Genomic DNA, 22,919 nt, shown 5'->3' with positions numbered 1-22,919 from the left:
AAACAGTTTTTTTAACTTTTTTTGCAATTTAAGTATGCATCAGTAGCTATTTATGTAAATTTTTCGTAAATGTTGAAAGATGCGAGAATAGTGCAAGAGATCAAAAAGTTACAGAAATGAAGAAGGAATCTAAATGTAAACTTAGAATTCCTACAGGGTGTTCCAAAAAAACTTTAACAAGTAAAAAACCCGGAAAAACAAAACCCTGTATATGGACACCTACCATTTTGACATTTCCTTGTAGAGGTGGTCCCTACTAAGGGATGTAAGCGTGGGAAGAATGTGGAAGGTTTAGCGTTTATTTTTTTGAAGATAAACAGATACACGGGGACGACAACTTGTATGGGAGGGCATTCTATTCCCAATCTTTGTCGAATAAAGAAGTCTCGCGCAAATTTGTGTTTCTTTATTTTCCTAAGAAGGAAATATTTTTCTTACATGTATATGTCGGTGAATAATGTTTATGTTTACGTCTAGTCTTTAGGATTATTTGTTTATGTATTGGGGTGAAAGTACCGCAATCGGGGATAACTCCGGGATTGCAGGACGTGGACATGGTGCCCGAGAGGCAGTGAAAAAAGGGAAAGGTACCAGTTGAGACGGATGATCGGGGCCCGTGAATACGTCGGTATCTTAAATATATGTAGTTTAGTGTTTTAGTGTCTTATGTGTTATCAACATGCAAGGTTCCAGCAAAACCATGAAGAAAATAAACAGATATATCCACTTATGTTGGGGTTGGGGGGCGGTGTTAGGCAAAGGAGAGGGATGGAAGGCAATCTGGTCCCGGCGGTTAAAGGGGACGTTATATCTTTAACTCTGGCAATTATTTTCTAAGGGAAATTAATAAATTCAGTCCGAGATTTAAGTCTTTCTTTTCGTCGATAACATGTGCTGGTTTAATTATTTAAATATAAACTATTAAAAAAAAGATGGAAAAGTTGAACAATTCTTGTGTTTCTTCGACATATAAGTTATGTTGAGTGTAGGGTTTTCGAATTTTAAAATTGAAACTAACGGTTCGGCAAAGAGATTTTAATAACAAAAAAATACAAAGTGTTTAGTTGCAAAGAATACCGAATCAGTTCTGACTCTTTTGGAGAGCCGATTCGTTATCGGAAAAAATAATATTGAGTATACAGTCTGTCCCAGATAAGGATGAACAGCATGGGGATCTCGGAAACGGTAATAGATACAAAATGGTTTAAATTGGAAAAAAGTTGGGCAATTTAAAACAAATTAATAATCTGTTTTTATATCGGCGAAATTCCGAATGGTTACGAAGATATCCGGAAAAAAACGAATTTGGCGGTTTTCGTTTTTTGCATATAACTCTTATACGGTTATAGTTAGAGGAATAAAAGTTTTACATTGTTAAAACACTTTTTTGAGAACTGTTTAGCAGTGTTGCCAGTTTTCTTATTACATCCTTACTTTCGGAGAAAAATGAGTAAACTTTTGATTTTCATATGGGCGTGATATCAATTATTTATATTTTCAAAATCGTCATAAAATTCCCTTTTCAGCCATGTATTACATTTAATATTTTTCTCAGAAACTCTATGAGTTATAGCCATTACAGCATTTTTTGATAAGTCGGCCATGATTTTGACTTATAGTAATGGTACACATTAAATAAATGAATGCTGTGGAAACATCAAAATTATTTAAAAGTATAAATATATTACTGGTATCAGCCTAAAATTAAAAAAATAATTGTTTCAAATTATGTATTTAATAACAACAATGCAGCTAAACTTGGATCGAATCGAAATCTCAAATTATAACAAATGTTCAAATAAACCACCATTATTTTCCAGGCATAGGTATGCTCTTTTCACAGTCGAATCCATACCACATATTAAACCCAAAGCGATGTTGGTGTCTTAATGATTTTTTTAATCGTGGATTCTGTTGTGACCAATAATGAGTATTGTGTCGGTTAAAAATTTCATTGTTGGTTACCATGCTTTCATTTGTCCAAATTATTTTAGAAGGAAAATTTATATAATCTTCACATTTTCTTGTATACTACTCGCAAAAACTTCTACGCTTCACTTCATCATCTTGTACAAGAGCATGGTAAACTTTAAATTTATAAGGACGAAAACTGTTCTTTCTTAAAACACGATGGGTCGTTGACTTAGCAACACCAGTACGCATCTCAATATACCTACATGATGTTTCGGGAGTTTCTATAACAGATTGTAAAACAGCATATTGTATATCTTCGGTCAACTTCTTTTTGCGAGCATTTACAGGTTGTTTAAACGAAACATATTTTTTCAAATTAGACATCAGTCTTCTAAATATGGATTTTCCGGGTTGCTTTCTTTCCGGGAACTGATTAAAATACATATGTTCAGTATCTACACAATTTCTATGACATAATATGTAGCACGACAACATGTCAAATTTCTCTTCATTAGAATTTTGAGCCATTATTATGCACACGTCAAACAAATTTAAGATTTTGCAACTTTTAAATAATTTTGACGTTTCCACAACATTCATTTATTTAATGTGTACCATTACTATAAGTCAAAATCATGGCCGACTTATCAAAAAAATACTTTAATGGCTATAACTCATACCCCCATCCTTTATCTGTGTGACATTCCTTTTCATGAAATGGATGGACAAGAAAGAAATATGTTTTTTTTTCATTTCTACAACCCGGATGAAACAACAGTTGTCAGCAAGATGGTAAAGGATGGAATGAAGAGTGATGTAAATTGTCCAGTACTCGTAAAGGATTATAATAATCATGTGGGGTATGTCGACAAATCTGATATGTTGAAATCCCTTTACGAAGTGAATAGAAAAAGCGAACGCTGGTGGATTCGTATATTTTGGAACTTTCTCAACGTCACGATTGTGAATTCCTTCATTCTATTCTGTATGCGAAGTGAATGCAAATCGCTAAAATTGAAAGAGTTTCGAATTACTATCTCAAGAGGTCTTACAGAATGTCAGAAACGAAAGAAACGAGGACGGAAAAGCGAAGATATGTGCTTGATCCAAGCCAAACGCAAGCGTGTTATGCCACCAGAGATATGTTTCGAAGGTGCAGCACATATGCCGAAACATGGAACCTCTTGACGTTGTGCCATATGCAGCACAACAGCAGAACCACGCCGTACAAAGTGGCAGTGTACAATATGTAAAGGAGATCTATGTTTAAGTGTCAAAAAAAATTGTTTTGCAAAATATCACACCAAATAATTGAATGAACTTACTTTACGTAAATTCCCACTGGTTATTTGGTGAAACCATCAAAATTTTTCAAAGACAAGTAATGTTCTATGTGAAATAAGGCTTGTATTATCACTATGGATCCTTTTTTACCGTATATAAGAATAATCACAAAAATTCGCAAAAAAATGTAATTTTAGTAGTCAAAGGGTTAAATGGTAATTCATCTCGTTATAAACAAACACAAATACATGTGTTCATATCCGTGATCTCGTAGTAAGCGAGTTTTACTGTAGTCACTTTTACTTTACAAGTACCTATGCAAATAGTTGAAATGAAAATTGAAGGTCTGTCACTGACGTTTAGCTGTGGTTTTGTTTGCTAAATGTAGCGGTTAGATATTCTTGTTAATCCTTTTGATTGCAATCTGTGTTTTGCAGTTTATATTGTGTTGTGTAATGAACAATTATATTTTTTAGAGTGATCAATCTACATCAGAGCCAGAATAACTAGTTCCTCAATAGGCCTCAATTGAATATAAAAAATTTTAATTGTATGTAGTAATGTTTTTTTAATTGTTTTATATTGTAGAGTACCAGTGTGGAAATTATATGCGATCAAAAATGCAACACTATTATTAGAGTTAGGATAAGATACAGAGTTTTTCATGTAAGCGTAAGATAAGAATGATGAATCGAATGTCGAATGTTCTTATTGAATTGTTGGATTCTAATTTTAGTAATGACTCTCTTTAGAAGGGTCTCAGACTACATATACTAGAAAGAACCGTGAACGTACCGTTGATGACATGAATTTATTAAGGAATACATTATTAAGGGTAGTTTAGAGTCGGACAGGACTTCGATCTTTGGTCGAGGTTAACTACATTTGAATGAGTTTTTCGTATCAGACAAGGAGACGATGTTTCTAAATAAACAGATACTTTAATCATGTTGAAATATTACCATTAAGTTCTCATAAATAATTGCTTTAAAATTTTGTAATTTGTAATTATGAAAATTTAATCGTAATTAAAGTTTTTACTTGGGTAAAATTACAATCCTAAAAATTTTAAAATTTTTTGTAGGTGAATTTTTTGGCCGAAATCGAATTTTATATTACTTAACCTTCAACTACTCGCACCGGTGTAAAAAGTACATCAAAATTGCTCATTGCTCTAATATTTCCAGGGACTTTCCCGTCCCCTACCCAGCCAGCTAACCCTTGACTGATGTATCGTTATGATGCCCCTGTATTATCGTTTCGACTTGTTTAACGTGAAGTGAGATATTAGAGTTTCTTTTGTATGGTATACTGAATACGCCAACGTGAATAAATATGTAAGTATTTCTGTTGGTTTTTCCTATTTAGGTTCCGTCAAGGATTTTTCCAAGTTATGTTTGCGAACATTTAGCTAATAAACATTTTTCGGTTTTTACGTGAAATTTAAACATTTTCTTAGGTATCGTGTGACAATAAACGACATCAATCGGCTTGCACAAATTGAGTGGGAAAGCCTGGAACAGGTGATATGCAATACGAATTGGTAAGAAGTAGGAAATGAGACAAACAGTTCAAAACAAGAAATTGTGGAGTATGAACAATACAATTAAGACTCCGAGCAGGAAATTAGTGATTGCTCAGATGACGAAGTTATGGAAGAATATGAAAAAGAGAAGCTAGTGAGAGAAGAAAATCAGTATGTTGGCAAGGACAAAAAGACAATTTGGAACATAAGTAACCACGTTTGTAAATTCAGTAAAACCAGTAAAAAAAATTGATAAAAATATTACCAAAGCAATGTGCACGTGATATAACTGATGAAATAAGTGCTTTTAGAAAAATGTTTGATGGCAGCATAATCGAACATATTGTTCAATGTACAAATTTGGAAATTTTAACATGTCGATCCAAGTATAGTCGGAAAGGAACGCGAAAGAGACAAATAAATCGGAATTATTAGCATTTTTCGGTCTATTGTTCTTATCGGGATCTAAGAAGCAAAATCACACACATTTTTTGAAATTGTGAACAAAAGATGGGATAAGCTCAGAAATATTTCGTGCATATATGAGCTACCGAAGATTCTTTTTTTTTTTGCTTACTACTATTAGGTTCGATGACAAAAGAACTAGACACGAAAGAAAAGAAACTGACAAATTGGCTGCAGTACGATTTATACTCGATAGTTTTATAAATAATTGCAAAAAAACTACTCTCTGAGTGAATATGTTACCATAGACGAAATGTTGAATGCAGCTTTGTACAATATACAGGGTGTTTCATAAATATACCGGTAGTAGGGTAGTAGGGGTAGAGGTGGTAGACATGAAGACAAACGGTGTACTACCTCTATTAATAGAAAATCACATTAATTTCTCCTTAAAAAAAATCACACTTGGAAACCCACATCGGTTTTTGCTAGACACATGAATGAGAAATTATGTTTTTCTTGAAAACGGCCACTTGGGCAATAAAATACTAAGACGTCTTTTTTGTTAAGAATTGATGGAATATTAAGAAAAAAATATTCATATTAAAAAAAGTCAGTGGCGTGCCATTTTTTAAATTAAAAACATCCCATTGAATGGCCGCACGGACGCCACTGGTGTAGGTGGAAATGATCTGCACACTCCAGAATATGCACATTTATCCCGCCATAGCATGTCCCGAATTTCACGTCCGCGTCTCAAACCGTTCTTGAAATATAAAAAAAAAATTTAAAAAAAAGGAATTAAACACCCTGTATCTTGGAAACGAAGTGATTTCGGATCTAACTTTATTTGTTATAAATATTTGTTTTTATAATCTCTACAACCCCTGAAAGTTTGTTGGTATATTTATGAAACACCCTGTATACTAAACAAACCTGCAAAATACGGATTGAAAGCTTTAGTTCTCTGTGACTCTCAAACATTTTATATGAGTAATTTGGAATTATACTGTGGGAAACAATCAAATGAGCAATATAACCAACCAAATACTCCTACTACTGTAGTTCACCGGTTGCTGCAAGAAATAAAAGAAAGTAACCTAAATTTAACCTGTGATAACTGGTATTCGAGCTACCCATTGGCGAAAGAATTATTAGAAAACCATATTACAATGATCAGAATTCTAAAGAAAAATAAATGGGAACTACCGATAGAGTTTCAACCAAATAAAAATAGATTGGCTGGTTTATCTCTTTTCGGGTTCCAAAGAAATATAACGATAGTTTCTTATGTATCGGGTTTGATACTACTGTAGATGTAGGATGGTGTTTATATCTTATAATGAAATCACAGATAGGAAAAAGGGTTATAAATATGCGTTTATTAATGTAAAATGAACAAAACGGAGTACAAAGTAACTTGTAAATTTGCGAGTGCGGACGCGACTTCTGTGTTACGAACGACAACCGAACCCAGAAGAAAAGAGAGTTTGTACTTTTTTTTTGTTTATTTGGGGACGCGACCCCGAGGAAAATAAATCTTCTCGGTAAGACGTACTGGAAGCACGTGCTTCCAGCCTGTGTGGGATTTTTACCCACTAAAAAACCTCGTGTTGTATAAGGAAATATTGGCCCGATGTCTTTAGATCCTTGGTCTCTTCTTATGGGTCGCTTTGTATTTTTGGCCTCAGGTAGCAGTTAAGCGGGACTATCGCTTTTTGCTCTATCATCTCTTTGATCTGTAACGATCTTTTGGAAGTTTACCTCCTTTTCACCCAAAGTCCGCTCTTGCGAGTATCTAAGTGTGAACTGGTAGAATTTCCTGAGCCCTGGCTTGCGTCTCCCTGCAGATTTGGGAATTTTTCGACTTTCTTTCCTGTCATCCTAGATGTTTTCTGCTTTATCGGCTCTTTTCTTCTCAGATTGCCGGTCTAGATAATGATGTTCTAGGATACCAAAAATACTTTTTGGCATTTCTAGTTCATCATTTCAGGATGTAGTTTTGTTTTTCTATGGATGTGTCTTTGTTCATTCGTTTTCTAGCAGCTGGTATCTTGGTCTTTTGTGTGGAATGGCGTTTTCCGGACTGTAATCCGTTGCCTTCTTGATCAGCTCGTTTGGGTGTTCTTTGGTAGCTAGAAACGTCTTTTTTGCATTGTTTTTTATGACATCCGTCATTGATCTGTAATTGAGATCTCTGCATATTGTTTAGTTACTAACAAACTAGGGTGCATTTAGAGCTGTTTTCAGTGCAATATTTTCCACTGCCTGGAGGCTCTTTAAATGCTTTCTGGCTGCATAACCCCATGCTGTTGATGCGTATGTTGTGGCTGTATGACTGTTTTAACGAGCATGATCTTGCTTTTTAGTGGCAGTTTGGACTTTCTCCCTATCATAGGGTAAAGTATTGCTCTCGTCGCTTTGGCCTTGTTTCTGGTCTTGGTTATGTACTATTTCCACGTAAGTTTTTCTTCCATGGCTACTCTTAGGTACGTCACTTGTTTGGTCCATTGCACTTGTTTTCTTAGCAATTCAAGTCTGTCTTCGATCTTGATTTTTACTTTTCTTTTGAAGACAATGGCCTGAATTTTTTCCAGGTTTATGTTTATTTTCCATTTGGAAAACCATTTTTCCAGCGCTGTGATTTCCTCTTGTAGATACTTGGCTAGAAATTTCCCGTTCCAGGATTTTGCTATTATCGCCGTGTCGTCTGCGTAAAGTGCCAATTGTGTTTTATCCGTTTTCGGGAGATATGACACATATACGTTACACAGGAATGGCGATAGTACCGCTCCTTGAGGTACTCCTGCTTCCATTATCCTATAAGTTGAGTAGTACCCGTCCAATTTAATGCGGAATTTCCTGTTGGCGAGGAAGGAACCGAGTAGCTTGAGTAGAGGTACTGGGAGTCCTGAGTCCCACAGTCTAACCAGCAGTCCTTTATGCCATACGCTATCGAATGCCTTTTCGATATCCTACATGTTGAGATATTTTGAGTCTCCGTAAAGAACAAGAAATATACACTTCTACAGAGTAGTGAGAATTTTATTGAATAGGTCCTTATGGTATGAGTGGAAAAAATGAACTAACTTACAAAAACTAAAAACCAGGCCATTGCAATTGACCTGCCAACTAAGGTTCTTAAAATTAGACAAAACACATGTGCAAGTAACAAGAAAGAATTTTCACCAAGGACTACCTCATTCTGACTCTCTCATAAATAAAGGGTTGCCAGATGAGTTCGCATATGGCCCTTCTTAGAAAGAACCCAGAAAATCTCTAAATTCTTGCAACATGAACAAAAGGCAAGCAGAAACAAAACATTCAAAGTACAAGCAATGTCGCATCATAATTTCAACACAACAGTATTACTTCCGTGGCTTGATTTCTGTTGAAGCTGTCCGTCACATACTCGACCATTCTTGGAGCTTGAAGTTCAGTGGAGTGTTGCTTTCTGAACCCAAACTGTGCTGGTGGAATAATTTTGAGTGCCTCCTCGCACTCTTTGAGTCTTTTCAGCATCACCTTTTCTACTACCTTTTCCATTAGTGGTAGTAGGCTAATGGGTTGGTAGTTTTGTGGGAAAAGATGGTTTTTTCTCGGCTTCGGGAACAGGATGATATCTGCTTTCTTTCAGTTTTTCGAAAAATGTCTTAGCCTCAGAACTGCGTTTGTGATATTTACCAATATGGCTATTCCTCGAATTGGCAATTTCTTCAAGGCTTGGTTTCCCATCTGGCCGCATCCCGGTGCCTTCTTGACTTTGAAATATTTCAGGATGCCTTTGATTTCATCCGGAGTGGCATGTTTGATTGTTTCGTTTTCCTAGGTCTCTTGCAGATTTTGGGTACATCTGTTTACTTCTCTTTCCCAGTCTTTCGCATCCCTGTCTTTTGTCTTGTTTTCTCTGAACTGTCTTTCTAGACAATCTGCAAAAACCTCCGCTTTATCTTGGGTGGTATAAACGATTCCTCGTTTCCCGTGTATGAGAGGAATTGGTTTTCGTTTGGTTTTTATGGCTTCAAGCGTTTTCTACATGCTCCTGTTTTACGGATCCAGGGATTCTAGGTGTTCTTGCCACTGTTCTTCCTTTGCTTCTTGAAGTGCTACCTTGACTCTCGTGTTTAGCTGGTTTGAGGCATTTTTGTCTGCCGAGGTATTTGTCCTGAATGCCTTATTTTTTGCTTGCCTCCTTTGTTGGATCAGTAGCTTGGTTTCCTCCGAGATACTCGCTAAGTAGTTTTGGATCTTGGGTTTTCTCGTCATTTTCGAACTGATTTCTATGGCTGTTTTTATGTCCGTTTAGAAATTTGAAACGGCCATTTCAATGTCAGTTTTGTTTTCCAGTCTATCAGATATGACAGATAGGTTTTTCTGGAGCGTTTTACTGTACAGCTGCCAGTTTTTTTGTCGTGACAACTGTATCCTCCTCTGGTTCTCCGTTTCCTAGGACCACTAGTATTGGATTGTGGTCTGAGGATCCTTCATTTAAGACATCGATTTCTGCTCTCATGGCTAAGTCCCTGGTGATCATAATATCCAGCACGTCGCTTCTTCCCGTACTTGCAAAGTGCGTGGGTTCTTCGACCGCCGTTACATGGACGTCCGCCCTGTTTTCTAGGAGCCTCTTTAATTGTCTACCGTTTTTGTTGGTAGTCCTGCTGTGCCAATTGGGGGATTTTGTATTAAAATCTCCAATTGCTATGTGTTGGCCCCTTTGCTTTTAGGAGAGCACTTTGTCCAGATCATTTTGCAAAGAGTCTGTGTCCGTTGGGAAATAGCAGGATGCAATCCTTAATCTGCCCTTGTCAGTGTTGATTTTCACTGCTATGGCGTCCATATGTTCCGTCTGGATCGGTGGCAGTTGAGCGTGCCGGATAATATTTTTAACCAGTATCGCCGATCCTCTTTGTCCCGGGCTGTCATTATCCTTCCCATGGATTTGATATCCCGTGATTCTCAAGTCGTGCGTGGACTGGAGCCTCATTCTTAGATGGCAGCTACGTCGATGTCCAGACGTTCTAGTAGTTCCTGCAGTTCTGTTTTACACCTTTTAATACCGTTTATGTTCCACGATATTATCTGCAGTGCTGTAAGTTGTTGATGTGAATCCATTAACCTTGCAACTTAGGTAGGTTCTTGAAGAATGCACTTATTGCTGAGTACATTACTTGCAATTGCTTAAGAGCTTGTTGAAAATCAACTGGTTCTTTTTGGATGTCCTTCTTTGTTTGGATATTTCCTTTTGCTACTCCTGCATAGCTCATTCCTGGTTTTATGGATGACGGGGTAGGGATGTTCTTTATAGTCTTTTTTGATTCCTGACTTTGGTGCAATCACCGCTGTGGTGATTTCCTCGACATTTGACGCACTTTGCCGCCGCAGAGCAATAGCTTTGAGAATGCCCGAATTTTTGGCATCTATGGCATTGCACTGGTCCTGGTTGTTGCCGTTGGTATTCAACTTTGACGATCAAATCGCAACATGTCTTGACACCAAAGATTTTTTCTTTGTCTTGTCTGTTTCTTTGTTCTTTGTCTTGTTTTTCCACTTGTACTCGTACAAGTGGCAAGATCCTCTTGTCTACGCGTCTCTTCATCCGTTGAACCGATACTGGAGTGATTCCTTGTCCAACTAAATCTTTCTTTACGTCCTCTTCGGTCATGTTTTCGGGTAAGCGACCTATGACTGCTCGGACTTTTTTGTCCTCTGGGAGCGCGAAGGTATGGAACTCCTTCTTTTCCTCTCTCAGTAATCGGGCCATTGCCCGATAGTCTTCGGCTGAGTTTGGGGAAATTGCTACTCCTTGTCCCGTCATTTTGGCCTTGTTGTAGCTAATTTTCTTAGCCCTCAGTCAGTTGCTAACGATGGTCTAGTCCTTTGCATTATTTATGATGATTGGAGGGATTTTTTGTCTTTCCTGCCTTTCTGTACTATCCGTGGTATCCATGGTGCCGTCCTGTCTACTTGGTCCCATGGTGGTGCCAGCCGCACTACTTTGCCTCGGGGTGATGTCAGCCTCTCTACTTGGTGCTGGTTTTCCTTGTTTGTTTGCCTGTTGTTGTTGTCTTTCTTTTTCTTGTTCTTACTGGATCTGTTTTAGGTCCACTTCTTTTTCCATATCTTCGTCCTCTTCTTCAGATTCCTGCTCCTCTATTTTCGTGTTGGACCTCTTCTTTTTTCTCTTCTGCTCTTCTATGTCCTTGTCGTCTACTGAGTTTTTGATGCTTTTCAGCATCTCAGTCTGTTCCATAAGCATTTTTTTGAGTTGTTCAACTCGCTTGATAAGAGGCTTGTTTGCATCAAAAAGATGCTTGTTTAGCAGCAATAAGGCCTCCGGGTTTCTTTTAATTTTTTCAGTCCTCATTGCCTCCTCGGCCTCTGAGACCCCCTTTTTTGTTAGGAGATCCATGTTGAGGGTTTCCCCTCCCTTCTGTGACTTCTGCACTATTTTTCTGGAAATAGTGCCCGTCACAATTTTTGGGGAACACTTTGCAACAAGTACAAACGCGTCGCAGGATCTTTTTTGGTTTCCAAATTTCCTGACCCGTGTCTAGTTTTTAGAAAAACATAGACTCGTGGTTGATTTTTCTTTAGGTGATGCTTAAATTGCACCACTGCACTTTTTTCACTCGATCTTACTCGTGTTTATGTTTTAATAAAAACATGTACACGAGAAAGCTCTTTTTGTTTTAGCACTCACGCACTAAATCTCGCACATTGAGAGAGTTTGTACATGCCCTGCAAAACCTTAAATATTAAAGCCCGTGGTGATAAACTATGGGCGTACCCTGGTTAGGGTGACATCTGCCCCACCCGCCGCATTAAACCGTTACGTCTTAGCTGGGAATTGGAACTGCAACTATAGGGTCAACGGAATCTATCAGGGGCAATTCAAATGGCGATAAAGTATATTACAGGCAGTTCCAATACCGACCAGGTTTATTGCGGGGATTTTCAATACCAACAAGGCATAGTATGAGAAATTCCCATGCCCCAACTAATGCCTACCAGGATCGTACCTAAGGGGTATAACAATCTTAAAGATAATACTTACTATTTAACATATATCAAACGTAAAAGTAATTTCTATCTATAAGAATATTCCAATGGTCAATTGCGATCCTACACTTATGTGCTAAAAAAAACAGATCCGTGATTTTGATATCTCTAATGCATGATAACCATGCCATTGATCTCGATACCAACAAACCAGAAACAATAATGGACTACAATAAAACTAAAGATGGTGTGAATACAGTGGACAAAATGTGTAATACCTATTCTGTTGGCAGGAGAACAAGACGATGGCCATTGGCATTAGTTTTTCAATTATTACTAAACATAGTAGGAATAAATAGCCAAGTGCTATGTAATGTAACCCATCCCAATGCTCCTCAGAAATATAGGAGACATTTTTTAAAAACATTATCTCTATCATTGATGAGACCACATCTTTACGAACGAGCCACCCTTACAAAATTACTTACAGATATAAGTCAGTTCTTATCCAGATATCCAGAAATCGCGAGACCAACAGAGCAGGAGCCACCCACCAAAATTCGAGGAAGATGTTTTATTTGTGGAAGAAGAAAGAATCGTGTTACAACCATCTCGTGCAATACTTGCCATCGCTCAGTTTGTAAAGAGCATATTCAAACTGTAATGACATGTCAGAAGTGTAGTAAAGCACAAACGTCTAGTGAATAAGTGCATGAAAGCTCCTAAAGTTTTTATACTTGCCGAATATTACTCTATTTTTAATACTTTAGATTTAATAAATTTGTTTGCACATTAATTTTTGTTTTTTTACAGACATATTTCGTGAAAGCATACACCGATATTTTTAATTGTGATATTATAAATACGTGATGGTGTACAATATACACTACGCGAGAAGTTGATCGAAATTTTAGGACGCGAGTAGTTAAAGGTTAAAACACATGGTAGAATTCTTAAAATGTTGATTTTTTTAACAAAAGTACCTTAAAAACAGAGTCATTGAAATATTTTATATAAATATATGTATAATATAAATAAATTAGAAATAGGGAATATCGAGTAGTAGTAAAGTTATTGTTTAAGTTTCTAATTAACATTACGTTATGATATAAGTGTATTGGGAGTAGAAAGTTTTGAGTAGTTATAGTGTCTTGTCTTTAATCAGTTTTATCTAAAAAGGGCAAAGGGTCTATTTTAGTCTATATCAGTTCATCTTAAGTTAAATATGAGAAAATGGAGTAAGTTCTGTGAGCGCGCGAAGAACGATGGAATATGGCTTCTCAGTCTGTTTGAAGGAAAACGGACGCACTCTACGCTCTATGGCTACGACAAGTTGCATCGGAAGAATTCAATGTATTCAATTCCCGGACTTGGGACAGTACGTTGTAAAGACTCGCATTTGTTTCATTCTTGATAAAAACCCGAACCACATATACGATACCGTGTTGTGTAACACATGATAAATTTTCATACTTATAGTGAATGCATGCCAATTTAAGATGAAATTGAACTAATTTAAGTGAATATTGTTTTTATTCTATACAATTGATAGTCATTGTGTAAAATCAGATACTGATCTGATATTCAGTTTTAAATTATGGTTGTATTTTATATTTTTTCACGTTGGTTATTATAGTGGTCATTATTTTGGAAAAAAAACACAAGTCTAGGCAACACTTATTTACTTCGCCATAACCGGAAATCGAATGAATGCCCCCCATCCATAAAATGTGTGGAAGTCACTCCGAGTGCATCTGTTTTTCTTCCAAAGAACGGACACCAAACCTTCGACACTCTTCCCATGCTTGCATCCCTTAATCATTCTCTTCACACCTCCATATGTTATAGACGAGATGATAAATAAACCCTCATTATCTTTTACCGCAAATGATCTATTTTAACTAGTACAAATATTTCCAACATGCAGTGGGACACTAACAGGTGTCTGTGACATACTGCATATGCCTAAGGACAAGTTATAACAACACTGTCTTTATGAGACATCATACTTGTTACACTTACGTTAAACGAATTGATAAGCAACCCCGTATTTTCTTTATGAAAACTCATATATATGTCGGTGAATGATAATGTTTGTGTTTACGTCTAGTCTTTAAGATTATTTGCTTATGTATTGGGATGAAGATACTGCAATCAGGGATAACTCCAGGATTGCAGGACGTGGTCACGGGGCCCGAGAGGCAGTGAAAAAAGGGAAAGGTACCGGTCGAGACGGATGATCGGGGTCTGTGAATACACCGGTATCTTATAGTTTAGTGTTTTAGTGTCTTATACTGGTTCAATTGTTTAAATATAAACTATTAAAAGAAAGATGGAAAAGTCGAACAATTCTTGTGTTCCTCCGACATATAAAATACCTATATCGAAAAGATGGTACCTTTCCACTGTGGGCATTAAAAGGATCTAGAAAATAAAAATTCCCATGTACAGTATCGGACATAAATTAAGCAACTTTTGAAAAGCTTTTCAAATTTTACTACAAAATCATAAACATCTAAAATGAAACCATAGTTTTATTACTTACCGACGATACATATAAATAGCACAATAAATGATGAAAATTTTTAAAGGTTCCAAAAAATTTCGATTTTTTTTACAATTCAGTCCGACATAAAATAAGCAACATTTCTAATTTTTAACTTTTTATGCTAAACGTTAACAAAAATCATTATTTTAAATTAACATTTTGTGGAATATCCTCTCTGTTTTATCACTTCACGACATCTAGCTGGCATAGAATTTACCAAATTTTTAATTATTTTTTCTTCAGTATTATTCCAAAGATTTTGAATATGATCAAACAGTTCTTTCTTGTTGTAAAACTTTTTATTCTCAATATGCCTTTTTAAGTCGTCCCACATATGTTCAATCGGATTAAGATCCGATGATTGAGCAGGCCACTTCTTAAGAGTTTGTTAAATAAATAAAGTACACAACCTCCTTTATTCTTCAAAAATCTTAACTAACCAATTCCTTAAACTTTAGGGTACGGAGATCGCATCGTCGACAACCTTTTGCTCTCGGTTTCTCTGTTTTGTTTTCAATCATAACTAACGAATAAATCGCTACTTCATCACGGACTCGTACGCGCTAGATTCTCGTCAACATTCTTTAAATAACGCATTTCGCGATATTGTATAGTTGTTAATGTTACCAATAAACCTTTGTTAAGTTAAGAAGGTTTAGTTTCTTTTATACGCGAAAACAGTGTCTCTGAGACTGCGAACTCAGGGTGGTCCTTCATAATCGATCAATCCAGTCCACGATTTACGTAGTTCACGGTTATCGTATCGAAAGGGGTGAATCGACCCAACCACGTACACGCGTCAAATTTGGACCAAACGATGTTTCTAAATTACATATTTTTGCGAACCTGTCTTTCATTGGTCAGGGAATAGGAAAGTCACTTGCAATTCTTTTTGCATTTTAAATTACAAGTTCTCGCCAATATTAAACAAAAAGTCATTTCTATTATGTAAATGACTTGTATTACCACTTTGATTATTTGCTTCCAAATAGTGCATGCATTTATTCCACCAATATTTAGCTCAAAATAAAACATTATGAGGAGCCACCGGTTTGAAATCCTGGTCACGCTGTAGTCTTTTTGCATGCTATCGCGAACATCAACGCCACATTTGTACTAATTATAAAATGGTATCATGGTCGGTTTGTATTCCTCACAAGAGTCTTCGTTGATTTCATCGCTTTCATGCAGAGTAGAAAGCAAAAGCAGCAATTTTTTTTTGTTGGTTTGCAAGAAACTAGGATTTCATTAGGGGTAAAGGCAAACATGAAACTCTTCAATGGTCTTTTGTTTTCTTTGTTTTCAGTGACAAGTTTCAATAGAATTTAACTTTTATTTTACCTTATAGTGCTAACAACTGTTAAGCGTTTTTTTTTTAAATCACGAGCAACTGATACTAAGGTAAAATAATTGTCACAAGTTAAATTTCGTCCTGTATCTTCTATTCCTGAGACTAATTTATTGACAAGTTTACGTGTAGAATTGTCGAATTTGAAAGGCCTATCTCTTTGGTTTGGTACGTAAACTTCCATTTTTGATGTGTAGAATGTCTTTGAGTCAGTTAAAGCCCAAACTTTAATACCAAATTTCTCAGGCTTATTGGACATATAAACTCTAAAACTGGACTTGCCTCGAAAGGGTTGAAGTATTTCGTCTATCCTAACATATGCAAAGTGACTGTACTTCTCTTGGCAATGTCGACAAAAATCTTCAAAAAATTCTCTTAAGCATTAAAACTTGTCTTGTGATTTTCGTAGCTCCCTATCTTCACTGCTAACATCATCGAACCAAAGTACTTGTAATAAAAACCTGAATCGATTCAATCTCATATTAAGCCTGAACATTTCAATACCCATTCCATTACTTCTTCATGGATCCTGAATGTTTTGTTCTGTCGATCGACAAACACCAGCTAAATAGAGCAACCCAATCAGTGCTTGCATCTCAACAATATCAGTTTCTCTTGCATCCCTAACACGACTGTAGTTATTTTGAACTAGTCTAATTTTTATATTGGTGTAGGTAACTAGTTTCTCTAATATGTAGTCCAAAAAAAATAAGCTGCAACACTCTAGCTCGGTTTTAGATCTTCTGGCCTCTTTTACTGGATCCGGAAGCTGAATGACTAAGTTATGTGTTCAAGTTTTCGATCGGGTCCTCTGTGGTGTGTGATGGGTCCAATGGAGGAAGCTTGTTTGATTTGAAATTCGCAAAAACAGTTGTATTCCGCGACTCGAAGATCAAACCCTTTTCCTCTAGTGTGAAGTCGGTGGTTGACTGGATTTTTCTTAAAGGACCACTCTGAAGTTTACAGTATCAGAGAAACTGCTTTCGAGAAACAATAACTCTCACTTTTTACTTGATATTTATTGTGTTCTTCTGCTTGATATTAAAGAAAGAGTTACTATTAACAAATGAGTAAATTATCAAATTTGAGTTAGCGGATGAGCTCGAGACCATTCGCGTGGTGTCTCAAACCTAACTGCCTTCTCTAAGTTCATCTAAAATTCCAACATACATTCCACACAGAAACATAAATTAAATTTATTCATTCCCACGCTGGAATATAAGAGTGATGTGATTACCTAGACTAAATAAAAGATAAATTCAAAACGTAGGGTCGGACACAAAATGCTCTCACTTAAGGGTTCTATTATCACCGCCAAACTAAATCATACACTTGATGGTGACAAATTAATCGATTAAAAAAATCTTAATATATGAGCTCATTACTAAAGTCCGAACAGTGTGTTTGATCACATGGTAGGATTTGGGAGATCTCTACCGGTGTATGTAGGGTTGATGAAATCTGGTTTGGGTGTTTGGTGTGTAGTTCCGACTAAGAGATCCATGGATATTGTGACGGGGAGGTATCGATTGGCATCGTTACCGATAATATTTGTATTTTCCTAGGCTTCGAATATTTCGTTCCAAATACTCTCTTCGGTATCACTATCGGCTTCAACGTGTTCTACAATTTCTCTTTCGTCAACATCGCTGTAATCAGATACATTGTCACCTAATTCTCTTGAATCACAGTTAAAAACAGATTCGTGTAAACGTCTCAATCACTCTTGCTCTCTTTCGTATGGATCGTACTTCTCCATTTCAAGTAAATAAGTCTATCTGCGAACACGCCTGTTAGTAAATTGCTCACACTATTTAAAAACTAATGTTACGCGATTACACACATGTTAGCAAAATACTCACTCAACACGGCAACATCAGACTGTGGGTCGTGATAAACTAATTTGGCTAAAACCGTCAACGATAGAAGTAGCGTGGGGAATACCCGGCCGCTCTACATTTCTTTTATGTAAATAATGAAAATATAAAAGAAATTCTATAAAAGCGGCAAATTGCCGTTGAGGCGTGTAACGACGTGTTAAGGATGTTTTTATAACTCTCAGCATTCATTGTTTCTTTTATCCGAAATAGTGGGCCCGTACCTCTATGAAAGAAATAAGAGAAACATCCCCAAACCATTATCGATCCTCCTTTATGCTTCACCATTTTTACAGTATATTTTGGATCGAATCTAGCGTTAACTGGCATTCTTACCCACTGAATACCGTTAGAATTTAACATGTTTATTTTTGTTTCATTACTAAATAATACATTGTGCGATGTTTCTGTTAACAAGTCGAGATGTTCTCTGGCAAACTCAAATCGTGCTTTCCTATTTTTCTCCGAAATTAAAGGCTTTCTGGCAGGTAAATGTCCAAATAAATCTTTTTCGCGCGATCTTCGCTGAATTGTTCTTATGGACACAGTTTCTAGCTTCAGATCTTTTTTTTTGTGGTACAAAAAGGGTTGCTTATTTTATGTCGCGCTAGATTTAAAGAAATATTGAAATTTTTGAAACCGTTAGGAATTATCATTTTGTAGTGTACTATTTTTATGTATAATTAGTATGTGATAAAACTATGGTCTAATTTTTAATCTATGTTTAAGTGTTAAATTTTGAAACGCTTTTTAAAAGTTGATTAATTTACGTCCGGTACTGTACATAAAAATGTGTTAATTTGTTTTCCTTAAAAAATAATAATATTTAAAATCTATATTCTTCTTCCATTATTAAATATTCCTTTTCCATTGTCCTATTTATTACAACTAATTTAACAATAATATAATCTATTCATTATAAGCGTATACAAGTTCAAATATTCTTTTTCTATAATGGTAGATACTGCACCATCAGTGTTCAAATGCCAATGAGGCCAACTTATAGAGTGTATCACAGACAAAACCCTACAGCCTACAGTTTCAGGTTACAATCTCAATTTCTAGATGAAAATGCAAAGTAATTAAAAAATAAACTTTTCAACCGAGAATCAATCTCTATTATTTCAAATAGTCCATAACTTAAAACTAGTTTATTGGTAATTTCTAAGAAATGGCAGGCGATATGATAAAAAGGGTTGCAATTTTAGGTAACAGCTAAAACCATATACGTTTCAAATTACGCAGTATTGAATGGTCTTTTGCGCGAGGAATTCTCTATTAGCTTTGTATTTTTTAAATATTATATTTTTTTTCAATATTTAAAACTCATTTGCATAAGGTTTAAGCAAGTTTTAACTTGAAGTTTAAGAAAATGAAGCAATTAAGTGATAATGGAAAAAAATTAATCGTTCAAAATTTTTAAGAGGGGAAAAGTTTGTGAGAAATATCAGAAATGTTCAAAAGAAAGCATTCAACAATACAAGGTGTTGTTAATAGTTTTAAAAAAGAAAATCAGATAGCATGCAAAAAAAAGAACAGCACACAATAAAAGATTTTCGGATATTAATGAACAATGAATTATCTGAAGAATTACTAAAAACTCCAAATTAAGTGCTATCCAATTAGCTGCCGATGTGGCTACAGAATTAAACATTAAAGTTAATGCCCAGACCATTCGAAGGATGCTACATAACTTCCAAGGCCAGGTAGTTTGGAAGAAACCCTATATCAATGCTGTAAATCACAAGAAGCGAAGAGAGTTTGCGGAACATCATAAAAACAAAAATTTCGACTTTTGGAAAACCGTTCTTTTTAGCGATGAGAGCAAATATAACATCTGGGGAAGTGATGGACGGCAAATAGTATGGCGAAAACCAAATAAAGAGCTAAATCCACAAAATTTAAGACCCACAGTTGAACATGGCGGAGAATCGGTAATGATATGGGGATGTATGGCAGCTACTGGAGTGGGCGAATTATATTTCATTGAAGAAACAATAAATAAATTCGTCTATGTAGACATTTTAAAACAACACATACGAAGCAGTGCAGCAAAGTTGGGCATTTTGGTACATTTGAAATTTTATGCTAATAATGATTCAAAACATACCTCATTCTTAACAAAGGAATGGCTATTGTATAATTGCCCCAAAGTGTTGCAAACACCCCCACAATCCTTCGATTTAAATGTTAAAGAATATTTATGGGACGTTCTAGAAAAAAAAATAGAAAACGAAATACAGTGAAATCTCCCTTAGCGGACATCTCCCATAAGCGAACCTCTTTCATAACCGGACAGTTTTCTAGATACCAACTCTTTCCCATAAAAGATTCTAATAATTATTTTCTATTAATCCTTAACTGTTGACATGGAGTCTGTAAGACTTTACGGTAATTATTTTGACTAGCAATTCAAACACCTATCATATTACGTATGCCTCGCGTTCAGTACCTTCCTTAAAGTTAGTCTAGTTGAATGTGTAAAGGCGGCAGAATCGGCATACTTTCGGTTTTTGTGTTACGGGTTATCGGGAGTCTGAGAGACTCCATGTCATCTTATCTCTTATTATATCGTTAGAAAATTATTATAAATTAGCGTTCATTCGATGACTAATTCTCGAAAATCCGTAGACGTTTTCAATTCGGATTTTGAAGACATTTGTATGAAGTGGTATGATGAACTAGGAAGTGATGTAAGCGATTCTGAGGATACTGACATATGCATAATAAGCGACCATGAAACCGAATCTGAGCAAGAATATGAGGAAAATGAAACACAGAAACAAGAAAGCAGGCAAACAGTAGGGCAAGAAATTAATGCGGAGATTGAGCAGTAGCCTTGAAGAGGAAGAAGTAATGTCGAAAGAGGAAGAATTAATTGAAGACAGAAGCCAAAAACACACAAAAAGGTACAAAAAAACATTTTTTTACGGGAAAAATAAATTCAAAGGGAGCAAAGTGGAACCAGCAAGAAATGTAAGGACTCTCCAACACAACATTGTACATATTCCAAAAGTTCGACCTAAAATATAAAATATCAATAATCCGTTAGAATCTTTTCTCTGAAGATATATATAATCTAATGATAACTTGGACAAACAAAAAATTAGCAAACATGAGAGAAAATATAAGAGAATCAATAAACCCGAACTAGCAGATATAGATATCGTGGAACAAAATGAATTTTTGGGTATATTGCTTTACACATCAATATATAAATCTAACCATGAAGATGTACATAGTCTATTTTCTTCAAACGGTAAAGGCAGGGATGTTTTAAGGGTTGTTATGTCCCTACAACGATTTTTGACCGTTCTAATTGCTCTTCGGTTTGATCATCTTGAAGACAGAAATGAGAGAAAAGCTGTTTACGCCGGTACTGCTGAACAAGAATTTTTTGAAATGTTTGTGAGGAATGCACAAAATTCCTATTCAGTCGGTATTTCAGCGTGCGTTGATGAGATGCTTGTAGGTTTTCGAGGGAGATGTTCATTTCAAATGTATATACCGAATAAACCCTGTAAATATGGTTTGAAAATTATTGCTCTAACTGATGCTAGAACAAATTACCTACATAACGCTTATATTTATGTTGGGAAAAATTCCGACGGTTTTGGCCTAGACCACGAAGAACAAAAACTATCCAAACTATCTCCAGATGTTATCCGTCTTGTAAAACCTCTGTATGGCTCTAATAGGAATATCACTGTCGACAACTGGTTTTCATCTGTTGAATTGACCCACTATTTATTGAAAAAAAAATTAACGTATGTTGGCATTATAAAAAGAAATAAAAGAGAAATACCGACTGAGTTTTTTCCACAAAAGCAGAGACCAATTAATGATACGTTATATGGTTTCATAAAGGGTGTTACTCTTTTATCCCACGTACCTAAAAGAAATAAATCCGTTATAGTCATTTCGTCCATGCATCATAGCAAGTCCATCGATCTGGAAAGTGGAGAGCCAGAAATGATTGCTTGGTATAATCTAACCAAAGGTGGAGTAAATTCTATGGATGAGAAGTGTGCGAAGTATAGTTGTAGCCGAAGAACGCGAAGATGGCCGTTGGCCATTTTTTATAAGGTAGTAGAAATTTGCAACCCAAATTCTTTTATTATGTATGGATCTCACCTTCAAAATAATAAAAGCAGATTTGATTTTGTTAAAGAATTGGCAGATGCATTGGTGAAACCTCACATGAATAGACGATTACATTCAAAAAATCTAAAGCACGATATTCGCAGTATTAACCATCGACTTCAAAATATTCTTGAGCTGGTTCAAACAGAAGAGAGACTAGAAACTTGAAAATATTGTTATATTTGTTCACAAAAAATAAAAAGAAAGACTGCTTTTTTGATTTTCCAATGCCAAAAACCTATTTGTCTGCAATGTTCTAAAAAATGTTGCGTTACATGTTGTAACCGAGAATAAAAATTATTCACTTACTCTGCACGCTGTCATTTTTGTTTTTGCTTCATATAGAACTTTAATTTTTTGTTAACTTCATAATTTATGTTTATCTGACATAATTTAAACCGTGAAATGTCATAAATATTTTTTAATTTTTTTTATAGATTATTTATACGAACTTGTTATTTCTATTTGAAGTTAAAGTTTCGTAGAATTTAAATAATTTGTTTTTGTTTTTTTTTATTTTTCAATAAAATACATATTATTTAGAAAAGTTGAGCTTGCGGGTTTTATATGACAACATTTTATTTTTGCACTAAGATGAAAAAAAATATAATATAATTTTAATATAAGATTCTACCGGACTTCATGTCACCTTAAGTGATGGAAATCTAAATGTCAGCAGTTAAGGGTTAAGCGGACTCTCTATTAAACAGACGCGGACACTGAATTTGACTCCCTTTTTACATTCCTTTTTTCATAAACAGACATTTATTTCGCCCGCAATCAGGAAAAGATTTTCGAATGAACATTGCTATGCCTTTTAGAATATTTAACAAGTGGTTTTGTATTTGTTTGTATATTGTAGGTTTGTTTGTT

The sequence above is a fragment of the Euwallacea similis genome, chromosome 19 (assembly GCF_039881205.1).
Source record: "Euwallacea similis isolate ESF13 chromosome 19, ESF131.1, whole genome shotgun sequence".
In the NCBI taxonomy this organism is placed as follows: domain Eukaryota; kingdom Metazoa; phylum Arthropoda; class Insecta; order Coleoptera; family Curculionidae; genus Euwallacea; species Euwallacea similis.
Note: the sequence above shows the minus strand (reverse complement) of the source record.